Here is a 15,547-nt window from a genome sequence, read left to right as displayed (position 1 = left end):
CAGGGCCGCCATCAGGGGGGTACAGGCAGTACACCTGTAAGGGGCCCGGAGGTCCCCAGGGGCCCGAATGGCAACCCCCTAAAAACATTTTTTTTTTTTTTTTAGGGGTCCGGAGGTCCCCAGAGGTCCGGAGGCCCACAGGGCCCCAGATGGCAACCCCCCTTTGTTTTATTTATTTTTTATAAAAAAAAAAATATATCTTTTATTTTTTATTAAAGGGACAATTTTTTTATTTATTTTTTTAGAGGTCCGGAGGTCCCCAGGGCCCCGGATGGTAACCCCCCCCCCCTTTTTTTTATAATTTTTATTTTATTTTTTTAATATATTTTTCTTTTTTATTAAAGGGTCAGTTTATATATATTTTTTTTTTAGGGGTCCGGAGGTCCCCTTTTATTTTATATATATATATATATATATATATATATATATATATATATATATATATCATTAAGGGGCCCAGAGGTCCCCAGGGCCCCGGATGGAAATGCCCCCTTTTTTTTAATATATTTGTTTTTATTTATTTTTTTATTATTATTATTATTAAAGGGCCCAGAGGTCCCGGATGGCAACCCCCCTTTTTTTGTAATTTCTTTTTATAAAAAATTATAATTTGTATATATATATATATATATATATATATATTATATATATATATATATATATATATATATATATATATATATATATATATTTTTTTTATTATTATTAAAGGGCCCAGAGGTCCCCAAGGGCCCCCCCGCTTCTCAATTCGCAGGACCCCCCCCCCCCCCCGCCTCTCAATTTCAGGCGGCAGCACCCCCCCCCCCCCCCTCCCGGTCTCTGCTCCAGGGGGCCCATGCCTGAAGCTGTGTAAGGGGCCCCATAATTCCTGATGGCGGCCCTGGCTCTGCACAGCCTTTAGGTCCTGGCCGAGCCCTTCGACACCATTGTGCACATGCAGGAGGTTTGCCATGCTTGTGCAAAGATGGTAACGGTCTGGGATTTCCATAATAGATTGTCTTAGCATGTGTGCGGGGAAAACCGCATGTGCCCAGGTGTGCTGCAGGGCTCACGCTGGACCTGGGTGGTGGGAGGAGGGGGGACCAGCACAAATAACACTCCCCCCCCCAAAAAAAAATATATATAGGGGCAGATCCACGTACATCGGCGCATATTTCCGCCGGGCGTAGCGTATCTAAGATACACTACCCTGCCGTAACGTTTTTTTTTTTCGAATCCTCAAAGAATGCGCTCCGTAAGTTACGGCGGCGTAGTGTATCTTTGGCGGCGTAAGGGCGCGCAATTCAAATCGATGCGATGGGGGCGTGTTTTATGTAAAGACCCGACGTAAACAACGTTTTTTTTGAACGGCGCATGCGCCGTCCGTGGGGGTATCCCAGTGCGCATGCTCGAAATTAAACCGGAACAAGCCAATGCTTACGACGGTGACGTCATTCTACGCAAAACCCTATTCGCGAACGACTTATGCAAACGACGTAAAAAATTCAAATTTCGACGCGGGAACGACGGCCATACTTAACATTGAGTACGCCACCATATAGCAGCTTTAACTATACGCCGGAAAAAGCCGAACGCAAACGATGAAAAAAAATGCGCCGCCCGGACGTACGTTCGTGGATCGCCGTATCTAGCTAATTTGCATACTCGACGGAAACGCCACCTAGCGGCCAGCGTAAATATACACCTACGATCCGACGGCGTACTAAGACGTACGCCTGTCGGATCGATCCCTCATTCCGTCGTATCTTGTTTTGTGGATACAAAACAAAGATACGACGCGGGAACTTTGAAATTACGCGGCGTATCAATAGATACGCCGGCGCAATTTCTTTGTGGATCTTCCCCATACTGTATATATATATATATAGATACAATTTTTGAGAGAAGGAAGTAGAATGATATACACTAGGGTGTACAGTAGCGTAAAGTTCCGCTTAATGTGGGCGGAGTTCCACTTTATGGTGTCACCATTGGTCAAACCTACATGGAGGTAAAAAAAAAAATCGGGTGTTATCGTCTGACCGGAAATTCTTTGAGTTTCAAAACTCCTCTTTTGCCTTTGAAAAATCTGCTGGTGAACATTTTTGCTTAAAAAAAAAAAAAAAAAATTTGGCCGCTCTGCGCTTTTCTCTCCGCTCCGTCTTATTATTGTCAGACTTCTAATGAATGAAACTCGGTTTTCCTAAATGGAACATCTGCTTTCCAAATAACTATCTGCACATTAGATGGGGGGAGAATCGCTGTGATTAGTGTCTCATATCTTACCAAACAAGCGCGGGGGTTTGGCGGAACGAGCGCTCCAAACGAGCAGGCAAGATGGCAGTCTGGAAATAAATGAAAATATAATGGCGGGGTCTGGCATCTGTAGCTAATACCGTGTTAATCTGCTCCGGTATTAACATTGATTTAATCGAGTTTGAAAACTAATCAGTGTGGAAGATGAAGAAATTCTGATAAAGTGTTATTTTATGTTTTCTCCTGCAAACATCGAGAGGAGCGTTGCTAGAACAGGCGCAGAAACGGAAAACTCGCAAAAGTGCGATCCTGCAACGGCGAAAAAAACATCCACCTGTTTTTTCATGTGCAGGGTGGTGCAAATAATTCTTGAAGAATTTTCCCGTATTTTCTGTAATAGATTAATTCCGGGAATTATCGGCTCCATCTAGAGCCCTAAATGTGGTATCGTTTTCTGAAACACCTAAATGGGAAAAAATACTGCATCTTGGCCACTAGATGGAGCTGATGAAAACAGAAATTAAAGGGGTTGTAAAGGTAATTTTTTCCCCTAAATATCTTCCTTTACCTCAGTGCAGTCCTCCTTCACTTACCTCATCCTTCCATTTCGCTTTTAAATGTCCTTATTTCTTCTGAGAAATCCTCACTTCCTGTTCTTCTGTCTGTAACTCCACACAGTAATGCAAGGCTTGCTCCCTGGTGTGGAGTGTCGTGCTCGCCCCCCTCCCTTGGACTACAGGAGAGTCAGGATGCCATCTAACGCACACCTCTTTTCTCTATCTGCAACATAGAGAGTGTCCTGACTCTCCCGTAGTCCAAGGGAGGGGGCGAGCACGACACATGGGGCCCTGGGGACCTCTGAGCCCTTTAATAATAATAAATTAAAAAAAAGAAAAAAAAAAAAAAAATATATATATATATATATATATATATATATATATATATATATATATATATATATATATATAAAATATAAAAAAAAAATTATAAAAAAAGGGGGGTTGCCATCCAGGGCCCTGGGGACCTCTGGGTCCTTTAATAATACTAATAATTATATATACAAAAAAAATTGACTCTTTAATAAAAAATAAAATAAAAAAATATATATATATATTTTTTTTTTTTTATAAAAAATAAATAAAAAAAGTGGAGTTGCCATATGGGCCCCTGGGGACATCCGGACCCCTAAAAAAAAAAAAAAAAAAGAAAGTAAGAAAAAAATGTTATTCAAAATTGTTGGGAAAAAAAACCTTTGTTTAGCAAAAAATAAAAACCCCAGTGGTGATTAAATACCACCAAAAAAAAAGCTCTATCTGTCGCCAAACAATTATTCAAGTTGTCCATCAAAGTGTGACAGGGCTGAAAGCTGAAATTGGCCTGGGCAGGAAGGGGGTGAAAGCGGCCGGTAGGCAAGTGGTTAATGGACATTGATCTTTTTTCAGCGTTGGTAACTCTGTAACAATGTATCTTTATGCCATGGAATGGAAGTATAAAATATATGGGCCAGATTCAGGTACAAATCCGGCGGCGTAACGTATCGTCTTTACGTTACACCGCCGCAAGTTTTCAGCGCAAGTGCCTGATTCACCAAGCACTTGCGTGTAGAACTTACGGCGGTGTAACGTAAAACCGTCCGGCGCAAGCCCGCCTAATTCAAATGGGGCGTGTACCATTTAAATTAGGCGCGCTCCCGCGCCGGACGTACTGCTCATGCTCCGTTTTGAAATTCCCGCCGTGCTTTGCGCGAAGTGACGTCATTTTTTTGAACGGCGACGTGCGTAACGTACTTTCGTATTCCCGGACGTCTTACGCAAAAAAAAAAAAATTGAAATTCGACGCGGGAACGACGGCCATACTTTAACATGGCTGCTCTAAAGTTAAGCCATGAAAAAGCAGGCTTAACTTTGCGACGGGAAAAAACGACTTGCGACGACGTAACGCACGCGAGTACCTTCGTGGATCGCCGTAAAAGATAATTTTGCATACCCGACGCTGGAAAACCACGCGAACTCCACCCAGCGGCGGCCGAAGTATTGCATCCTAAGATCCGAAGGCGTACGAAGCCGTACTCCTGTCGGATCTTAGCCAAAAGCCGTCGTATCTTGTTTGTGAATCACAAATTAAGATACGACGCGGCAAATTTGAAAGTACGCCGGAGTATCAGTAGATACTCCGGCGTACTTTTTCTGTGAATCTGGCCCTATGATTATAATGATTTGTTCTGGATATTGGTGTTCCGTTAGGACAAGGATATTACGGAGGATGATTAGACGCGATGACATCACTTTCCAAGTCCCCCCCCCCCCCCCGCAGGATGTGATATAAAATCCAGCCTCTGAGGGAAGTCGTTACAAAGGTCACTTTTTCATCGCCGTCACCTGAAACAATATTAACCTTGTTATCATCGAGCTTCTTATAACAAGGACATATTTCATCACGAATCGCCAAACAGAACCATTGTTCGCCAAGTTCCCGAGAGTCAGAGGAGGCCGCCAGTTAAGGCCGTCAAAGCTCGGGGTCGATCGATGCGCGGCTGACGTCGCCGCTGTAAAAGAAAAGAGACATCACTGATAAATATCAAGTACGATGCAAGGCCGAAATAAAAGTCACTTTAATTACCGCGTAAATTTGCGTCGCGAGCAGGGGAAAAAAAAAAATCTTTTCCCATTAGCCCTCGTTGTCTGTGTCACATTGTTCTGATGCTAATCTGTCTAAATGAGTAAAAATAGGAGAACGACCTTCCACCGCCGCGTCGTGTATATCGTCTTACGCAAATCTAATTCACTTGTCTGGGACGTGAATTTATAGCCACCTGTCTGCAAACATGAAACGGGGGGCTTAACCAGGCAACCTTGTCCTGACTTACTTGGCGCCATCGGTAAACAACGAACAAACCGAGAGCGCGTTCACACCTTGTATGTAACCCCGCTGGGGCTGCACACGATTGCTTTTCATGCGGTTGATGCGTTTTTCCGGTGAGTTTTGCGCTGCGCCCCAGCATGCACTGGTCGATGGCATCAAAGGGGGGGCGGGGTCACCAGGTGAAGTCGCTGGGTGGCCCCGCCCCTTAGCTATTTAGGAATGGTCAGACAATGGAGCAGGCAGATGGCAGGAGTCTTCCGCACAGTCAAAGCTTTTCTTTTTTTCAGGTCGGTGGCGGCGTGATTGATGATGGGTCTACATCGGGGGACATTGTTTTGGGCCAGTTCACACCAGTCGCAGTTTCGTGTGCATTTTTTCTGCATAAAATGCATGCACAGTGTTTTCCATGTATGCAGAAAAAATGCACACGAAACTGTACGGAACTGCGTCTGGTGTGCCCGCAGACCCCCGCAACTTTTGGCTAGGGTTGTGGAGAAGAGGCCCTTGTCCCCATCAACATGGCTGGGCCCCCTGCCCCAAAGCACCCCCGGATGTTGAGGGCATGTGGTCTGGTATTGTTCGGGGGGGGGGGGGGGGCTCGCCCCCCTCTTTCCTGACCTGTCAGGCTGCATGCTCAGGTAAGAGTCGGGTATGGATTTTAGGGGTTGCATAGTGCCAGCCAATTCACTTGAATGCAATGTGTGTGGAATAATACAGCGCTGGTCTCTAAAATATAATCTTAATGATATGATAACAAAATAATAAGTGATGTGTGGCTTCTGCAGCAAAAATATGTCAGATAAACATAAAAAAGGTATAAAAAGTGTGAAAGCTGCGCTGCTAGTATAATATATGTGTCTATATCAGTATCAACATATCTAAATGGCAACCACTAAATACCATATACATGCACATATAGACACAATCAATATTAAAGTGCTCAAAGTGCAATTAGTACAAAAATGAAGACAAGTGCACAGAAGAAATAGTAGTCCATATAGCCGCAATCAGCTGTGACTTCTACAGATATTCTAAATTCTTCACAGAAGCACCCGTATTTGTGTTGAAAAAAGTCCAAGACAGTGGTGTCAAATAGCTGAATAAAAGCACCTCCACCTCAGGTAAATAATCTGCTTACCAGACAAACAGATCAAAATCGCATGTATCTCTATGTCAGATTAGTATCCACTGCTCCGCTGCTGGGTTCCTCCACACTAAGATGTGTGTTTGATGGTGTTTGGCCAGATCACACCACATGCGTTCCCAATACAGAACAGCGCTCACACTCCGGACCGCTCCTAAGGAGGAGCGGTCCGGAATAAAAAAGAAAAAGGGGGTTGCCATCCGGGCCCCTGGGAACCTCCGGGCCCCTTACAGGTGTACTGCCTGTACCTCCCTGATGGCGGCCCTGGTCCCGGTATGTGAAAAATTGTGGTAACTGGGGATTTTTTTACAGTGGTGTATGTGGAGAAATTTCGGTACAGTCTCCCGCTTCAGGCCTACTGGTCCCCGTCCATGCCCTGATAGTTGCACACATAGTAGTAGTAAAAGGGTATGGAGCCCTGCTTCCTCGAAACACTAAACGCATCAGTGCCTCAAAGGAGCCAACAATGGCCACCTCTAAAGCAATGGCTGGGTCATCCTCCAGGACAGTGAGCCACCTAAGGAGTTTTCTGGCCAATTTTTATCTGTGGGGCAGAGAAAACCGTGAGTCGCCCCCTAGGGGACAGATACTAGCATATATTTTTTGACAACAAAAAATCCATTGAAGGTCGATCAATTGGAGCAGGGAGCCTAAGCACAGCCTCTCGTGAATCTCTCTTCGTTTTTAACTGATGGAATGTAAAGTTACCTGATTATCTGTCTATGTGTAAGTGTAGTTTTATAGATTCTTTACACAATATTTCTATATAGATTTAGTTTATTATTGTATACTTAATTCTGCTTCATATTATGTTGTAGATTATATAAACAAAACCTCCTCTACCAATTTTCACCCTGAAAAAAGGAGATATTCGTACTTGAAACGCGTAGGGTACAAGAGGACTATACTTGGTTATAACAATACATGATGATAATATTGTAGACATGCAATACATTCCGTGTTTTATATGTTGATTTTTATGTAACTTCTTGAATTATAAAAACGTTTTCTTACCTTAAACCAGGGGTCTCCAAACTTTTCAAACAAAGGGCCACTTTACTGTCCTTCAGACTTTTGGAGGGTCGGATTGTGGCCAGCAGGGGCAGAAAATGTCACGGGCCCAGCATCAGTGAGAATAAATATGGCCTGGGAGTTGGTGGTCAATAGGAGGAGTAGTATTCCCCCTATTAGTAGGAGGAATAGTATCCCATCATTGGTATCCGTGGAACATATAGTGCCCCATTGTTGGTGTCAGTGGGAGGAATAGTGCCTCATATCAGTGGAAGGAATTGTGCCCCAAAGGCCGGATTAAGACTAGCAAAGGGCCACATCTGGCCCTTGGGCCGCAGTTTGGAGAACCGTGCCTTAAACAATTTAAAATATTTACTCATATTCAAAACTTTACAAATTGTGCCTTAAAAGTCCATTTAAGGGGTTCTCTTTTCTTTGGCACCTATGGGTGAAGACCAACTGACCTGACATAAAATATAATGATAAAAATCAGGGACCGCCAAATTAGGAAATTTCGGAAATTCAGAAGTTTAAAATTTCGGAAATTCGAAAATTAGAATTTGGGAAATTCGAAAATTAGAATTTCGGAAATTCAAAATTTCGGAACTTTAAAAATGTCAAAAATCGGAAATTCGAGAATTTCGAAGTTCGAAAATTCTGAATTCGAAAATCGTAAATTTGAAAATTTTAAAATTGGAAATTTGAAAAACAGAAATTAAAAAAACGGAAATTGAAAAATCATAAATTCGAAAATCGGAAACTCGAAAATTTTAAAATTCTGAACTTTTTTGAATTCCGAATTTTCGAATTTCCGAATTCCGAATTTTCTAATTTTCCCAATTTCTGAAAAAAGCTAAAAAACGAATGAAACGAAAACGAAAATGAACAAATTTTGATATATATATATATATATATATATATATATATATATATATATATATATATATAGAAAGAGAGGCAAAAATTCTTACTGTAATATTTAATGAAATTCATTATTTGTACATTATTTATTTGAAAAAAATCTGAATAAAATCTTTGATATGAAAAAAAATAATACCCAGAAGGGTTTCATGGGCGCTCAACCAGAGGCCCTCCAGCTGTTGCCGAACTACAAGTCCCATGAAGCATTGCAAGTCACTGACAGTTATAAGCACGACTCCCAAAGGCAGAGGCATGATGGGACTTGTAGCTCTGCAACAGCTGGAGGGCCCCAGGTTAAGCGCCCTTGGGTGACACTGACATTACTGAGCGTATATGGGCATGTATGGGCTTACCATGAGAAAATATTTATGAAAAGAGATACATTTTAACATTTGTTTCCGGTTCTGGTCCTTTGAATAGCAATATTTTCCTCTGTTGTCTATAACATATTTTCCATGTTTCTGTAATGTTTCCTCTGAGCAGGGCAAATCCAGGGCAGCACCCCCACCCATACACCCATACACGTTTGCATGCCCCCCCCCCCGCCCCACTCTACACCACTTTTGCTCAAAGATCCGTCACGCGAAATTTGGCAAGAGCGTGCGGCCCGTGTCACATTTGCTCCAGGGAGATGCTAATTGTCTTCTTATTGTTCCGCCATCGCCTAAAGTGCGTCTGGAGCAGCCAGGGGAGCCGACAAATAGCGGCAGACACATTCCAGCCACCGGTCAGTAATCCGCTCTTATTAACGGGTTGATAAACTCGCCGGATCTGCCTTCATTAAGCCTCTAACGCCGAGCGCAGCGCCTTCCCCGATTAGCATTTCTCATTTTCTCGCTAATTAAAACGGCTCGGTGGCGATGACGGAACTGATGTCTTGACCTAACGATTGTCAGAGTTCACTCCGCAGTGAAAGAACTCCGCAGAACTTGTCTGACAAAGAACGCCGCCTGAGCCTCGCATCGCTAAAGGGGAACTCCGCTTCTAAGTCTATATTTACAATCACTTGTTCAGAATCCCTCAGGGGGGGCAGGGTGGAAATCTCCCCCCGGGCTGGTGACACTATGCACAGCCACCGGCCGCCACTACCAAATGCTGTTTTTGCAGAGCAGGAATATGCCTGCTGGAGCTCTGTTAACACAGGTCACGGCCGCTGCTCACCTCCCACTGTGCAGCCGTGCCTGTGTCAGAGACCCTCTTCACACAATAGTCCACAGCATGCACCCTTAAATATAGTTTCCCAGAACACCTATTACATCAGATCTGATGTATATGGGGTCTGTGCGGACTCTGATGTAAGGGGGGCCTCTGTGCAGACTCTGATGTAAGGGGGGCCTCTGTGCGGACTCTGATGTAAGGGGGGCCTCTGTGCGGACTCTGGTGTAAGGGGGGCCTCTGTGCGGACTCTGATGTAAGGGGGGCCTCTGTGTGGACTCTGATGTAAGGGGGGCCTCTGTGTGGACTCTGGTGTAAGGGGGGCCTCTGTGCGGACTCTGATGTAAGGGGGGCCTCTGTGCGGACTCTGATGTAAGGGGGGCCTCTGTGTGGACTCTGATGTAAGGGGGGCCTCTGTGCGGACTCTGGTGTAAGGGGGGCCTCTGTGCAGACTCTGATGTAAGGGGGGCCTCTGTGTGGACTCTGATGTAAGGGGGGCCTCTGTGCAGACTCTGATGTAAGGGGGGCCTCTGTGCGGACTCTAATGTAAGGGGGGTCTCTGTGCAGACTCTGATGTAAGGGGGGCCTCTGTGCGGACTCTAATGTAAGGGGGGCCTCTGTGCAGACTCTGATGTATATGGGGTCTGTGCGGACTCTGATGTAAGAGGGGCCTCTGTGTGGACTCTGGTGTAAGGGGGGCCTCTGTGCGGACTCTGATGTAAGGGGGGCCTCTGTGTGGACTCTGGTGTAAGGGGGGCCTCTGTGCAGACTCTGATGTAAGGGGGGCCTCTGTGCGGACTCTTGTGATCATGAAAAATCTTAGACCGTTTTCCTCGATCCATCACTTTTCCACGCTCTATGGGCCACTTGACTGGACTTGCCCCCCAGGCCTAAGGCTGCCAGCCCTCCCCTGGAATCCCTTATATGAGATGTACGAAGAGCAGGGCCACCATCAGGAATTATGGGGCCCCTTACACAGCTTGCGTCTTTACTCACTTTTTACCCTTTTTTTGGTGAATGGGTAGGGTCACAATGTACCCCATACTCATTCACATGGGGGGCCAGGATGTGGGGGCCCCCTTGTTAAAAGGGGATTCCAAGTTCTGATAAGCCTGGATGGAGCTGGGTTGAAGCCGTGTTTATGGTCCTGCATTCTGCCTGTGTTGGTGTGCGGCTAATTGATCTTCTCTTCCCAGGAGTTGCATAGGGCCAGGATAAGCTCTTTTCCCACTTGGACCCAACAGTGGGAGTCACCGAACATGTTGGATGTAGAGCGGTGCCCCAAGCAATGCATAGTCACATTCTAATTGGCTGTCACAGGGGCCATTAACTTCTGATGGTAAACGGTGACTGGGAGCTGTCGGTGACAGCTCGGTCAGTGTGCTGGGAGCGCGTTCTCACCGCAGAACAATGGCCACCCCCTGGACACATATACAGTATGTACAGCTGGCTCATCCACCTTGCTGCTGCACTCGTGTGTTATGCAGTGATGCCAACCTACCAGATTGAAATTTACTGGCAGGACACCCGAAATTTTACTGGCGCAGCCACGTTTTTACTGGCATTTCACAAAAGTTACTAAATTACATTTTTAGGTGCAAATTTCAGTATTTAGGCCACAAACAAGTACGCTAGGCAAATAGCAATGTGATTTAAAGTAGATATTAAGGTAAAATACATATTTTTGTTATTTTCGATATAATAAGGGCAAATTATTTAGTCACATCACCCCCTGCCTCCATCCCCCTCTGCCACCAACACGCCCTGCCTTCACCCCCTCTACGGTGCCACAATCTCCCCCTGCCTCCATCCCCCTCTTCCAACAACACCCCCTGCCTTCACCCCCTTCTGCGGTGCCACAATCTCCCTCTGCCACCAACACGCCATGCCTTCACCCCCCTCTACGGTGCCACAATCTCCCCCTGCCTCCAATCTCCCTCTGCCACCAACACGCCCTGCCTTCACCCTCCTCTGCGCTGCCACTATCTCCCCCTGCCTTCACCCCCCTCTGCGCTGCCACAATCTCCCCCTGCCTTCACCCCCCTCTGCGGTGCCACCAACAACCCCTATCTCCATGCCCCACCCTGTGTGGTGCCACCAACACCCCCGGCCACTAACATCCCCTGCCTCCAATCTCCCCCTGCCTCCACTCCCCTCTGCCACCAACACGCCCTGCCTTCACCCCCCTCTGCGGTGCCACAATCTCCCCCTGCCTCCATCCCCCTCTGACTCCATCCCCCTCTGCCACCAACACGCCCTGCCCTCACCCCCCTCTACGGTGCCACAATCTCCCCCTGCCTCCAATCTCCCTCTGCCACCAACACGCCCTGCCTTCACCCCCCCTCTGAGGTGCCACAATCTCCCCCTGCCTCCAATCTCCCTCTGCCACCAACACGCCCTGCCTTCACCCCCCTCTGCGGTGCCACAATCTCCCCCTGCCTCCAATCTCCCTCTGCCACCAACACGCCCTGCCTTTACCCCCCTCTGCGCTGCCACAATCTCCCCCTGCCTTCACCCCCCTCTGCGGTGCCACCAACAACCCCTATCTCCATGCCCCACCCTCTGCGGTGCCACTAACACCCCCTGCCACTAACACCCCCTGCCACTAACATCCCCTGCCTCCAATCTCCCCCTGCCTCCATTGCCCACTGTCACCGCAGCCACCATCGCCCCCTGCCTCCAATCTCCATGCGCAGTTCCAAGCCAAACTGATCTCGGCTATTTTTACTGGCACATTCCCGCAACCACAGACATTTACGAATGGGGGAAAAAGTGCCGTTTTTACCAACTGTCCTTGTAAATACGGACATTTGGCAACACTGGTGTTATGTCTGTGGGAGAAAGTTAGGAAATTAAATGTCCTTGACAATCCCTATGTGAAAACCGGAATACCTCGGTAAGTAGTCTGCAACCTCCATACACATTTCAAGTCTTCATTTTCAGTCCTTGATGGAGTGCTCCTCTAAGAACTCATAGGCCGGGATTCACAGACACTGGCGCATATTTATGCCGCTGTAGCGTATCTCCTTTACGCTACGCCGACGCAGCGCAGAGAGGCAAGCACTGAATTCACAAAGCACTTCCTCCCAAATCTGCGCTGGGTTTCTCAGGCGTAAGTCGGCGTAAGTAGAAGTGGGCGTGAGCCATGCTAATGAGGCGTGACCCCATGCAAATGATGGGCCGAGCGCCAGACAGATACGTATCGCCAACTGCGCATGCGTTGTCCTGTGGGCGCCTCTCAGTGCGCATGCTCACAATCACGTCGGAACAACTGCCTAATATACGTCAGATCACTACCTATGGCGAGAACGTAACCTACGCCTAGTCATATTCACGTTCTACGTAAAATACGTCGGCTTGTGTTCCCTGGTGCAGCCCTTTGCATGGATACTGCTGAGATACACCTCCTTTATGGGGCATAACTTTACGCCGGACGTATGACTTTACGCGCACTCCGTCGGACGGACGTACGTTCGTGAATCGGCATATCTTCCTCATTTGCATATGTGAATAGAAAATCAATGGGAGTGCCAAATACGTCCAGCGTACATATGCGCCCACTCTACGCCGGCGTAGGCTAGTTACGTCGGTGGGATGAAGCCTATTTTCAGGCGTATCTTAGTTTCTGAGTCCGGCGCATTGATACGACGGCGCATATTTGCACTTACGCGGCGTATCTCGAGATACGTCGGCGCAAGTCCTTTGTGAATCCGGGCCATAGAGTTTCCATGAACACATGTACTAAATTCTCTTTAGATGTTTGCATCGCCATGGGAACCAGCCACCTATAGAGCGTGGATGAAGGACTCACCTATCTTGTTTCCGTGGAGATGAAGAAAGGCTACAATCCGACGTGAGTTTACTCACCGCGGTGCTACAAAGTAACAAAATGATGTATACACAATACAATGAAATATGAGCGGCGCCAATCCTTCCCTAGAACACTATTATGCATCACCACAGTCAACATTACAAATGACACTTATCGAAAAACTGCAGCTCTGATACACGATATATAAAAAAGGAAACTTTAGCTAAAGTATAACCAGTTCCCGCTCACCCTATAGCAAAATGACGGCCCGGCGAGACTTTCGTTGACCTGGTTGGGCGTCATATGGCGTCCTCCCAGAATGTGCCTCTTGCCAGACTGCAGGGACGTGCAGCAGTGCCATCTTTCAATGACTGATCAATGTACCAGCCCGCTGCCAGTACCATGTGATCGCTGTGACCAATCACAGCAGATCATATTCCAGTTGTGAACAATGGATGGCTTCCTTTCACATTGTTTCAAATTGTGTTGCTAGTTGTGATTGGTCATGGTGATCACATGGTACAGACAGGGCAAATCACAGCTCATCTGTACCATATGATTAGTTTTGGCCAATCACAGGTAATCACAACAAAAGACACTGAATGGATCAGTTTCATTCATTAAAAATATGTGCAATGAATTTCACAGTTATAAGCAAAGTGTGTAAAAAAAAAAAAAAAAAAATCCTGATCACTTCCCCAGAGTAGTACACTGTGGGGGCAGATCCACATAGATCTGCACCCACGCAGCGTATCAGAGATACGCTACGCCGCCGTACCTTACCTGGCGGTCTTTCAAATCCTCAAAGATTTCGCGCCGTAAGTTACGGCGGCGTAGTGTATTTCTGGCGGCGGAATTAAAATCGGCGATTAGGGGGCGTGTTTCATTTAAATGAAGCGCGTCCTCGCGCCAAATGAACTGCGCATGTTTCGAAATTTCCCGCCGTGCATTGCGCGAAATGACGTCGCAACGACTTAATTTTTTTAACTTACACGTGACTTAAGTCCATCCCGATTCACGGACGACTTACGCAAAAGATTAAAAAAATTCAAATTTCGACGCGGGAACGACGGCCATACTTAACATTGCACGTCTATCTATATGCCGCAAAATAGCAGCTTTAACAATACGCCGGAAAAAGCCGACTAGAGACGACGTAAGAGAATGCGACGGCCGCGCGTATGTTCGTGGATCGTCGGAAAAAGCGAATTTGCATACTCGACGCGGAAAACGACGCAAACTCCACCCAGTGGACGCCGAAGTATTGCATCTACGATCCGAAGGCGTAAGAAGCCGTACGCCTGTCGGATCAAAGCCAGATGCCGTCGTATCTTGGTTTGAGGATTCAAACTAAAGATACAACGCGGGAAATATGAAAGTACGCCGGCGTATCAGTAGATACGCCGGCGTACTCTCACTGTGGATCTGTCCCTGTTACTGTATTACTCTGGTCACAGTGTGTTAAAAAAAATGTTTTTTACTGAGGCTGCCACCCTGATGGGACCCCCTAGTGGCCCGAATGGTCAGTCCGCCCCTGGCTCTATCTGTGTGAAAAAAATGATAAGGATTTCAAAAGGGTACAGTGTAGCACGACCACGCAATTGTCATTCAAAGTGCGACAGTGCTGAAAAATTGGCCTGGGCAGGAAGGGAGTAAAAGTGCCCGGGATTGAATTAGTTAAAGACGATGAGAGAAAATGAATGCCCTAACTGTAGCCTAAAATCCTGCTTCTCACATTCGGACTCTGTGATCCTTCTATACGAGGCGGGGCTCCTCGGATTTCTGATTCCAAGACTCTACAATAGGAATGAAAAGACATTACGGGTGTAGAATCCCCCCCCCCCCCACCTCTGTACATAGAGCGTCTCCACATAGGGATGGATATATTATTAAACAAAGACGGCTGGAAATTCTCGGAATGGCGTGAGCGCAATCACATGATCACCTCCAGATAATTCCTAGATACAATGTGACATTTGATATTTAAATGTTGAGTCGCATCAAGGAACCATCAGTCAGGAATACAGTCACATGATAGGTGTTTAAAGCCGAAGTCCAGGCAAAAAAATTCACATAAAACCCAGCTGTGTGCGTATTTTTATTTTACATAAAGCTACAATAAGTACCTGAATCCATCTTCATATCTCCCTTCTGTACACAGGGCCGGCCTTTGGGGTGTGCGGGCTGTGCGGCTGCACAAGGCGCCATGGGCAACAGGGGCGCCGTGCGGCCATCACAGCTTGCAGAATGTGAATGGCAGTCAGTTACTCACATGATCATCACAGGAGTCACAGCAGCAGGCGCTGCCAGGTCTCCCAGCGCGTTGCCAGGTCCCCCTGCCCTGGGACTGGGAGAAAAGCAACGCATCGGTTGCGGCACCTGAAAAAAATGGCTGCTTCCGGCCCCGA

The 15,547-nt window shown here is 46.6% G+C and overlaps 1 protein-coding gene across 1 annotated transcript in view; it reads right to left on the bottom strand.

The window, feature by feature from the left end:
• The window catches only part of LOC120916840 (putative uncharacterized protein DDB_G0286901), a 118,263-nt gene that overhangs the window by 17,748 nt on the left and 84,968 nt on the right, over nucleotides 1-15,547 (bottom strand). The gene's annotated exons all lie outside the window — the stretch shown is intronic.

This window comes from Rana temporaria, chromosome 11 (assembly GCF_905171775.1).
Source record: "Rana temporaria chromosome 11, aRanTem1.1, whole genome shotgun sequence".
NCBI classification, from domain to species: Eukaryota; Metazoa; Chordata; class Amphibia; order Anura; family Ranidae; genus Rana; species Rana temporaria.
The sequence above is the reverse complement of the archived record's forward strand: the minus strand, read 5'-3'. Positions and strand labels throughout refer to the sequence as shown.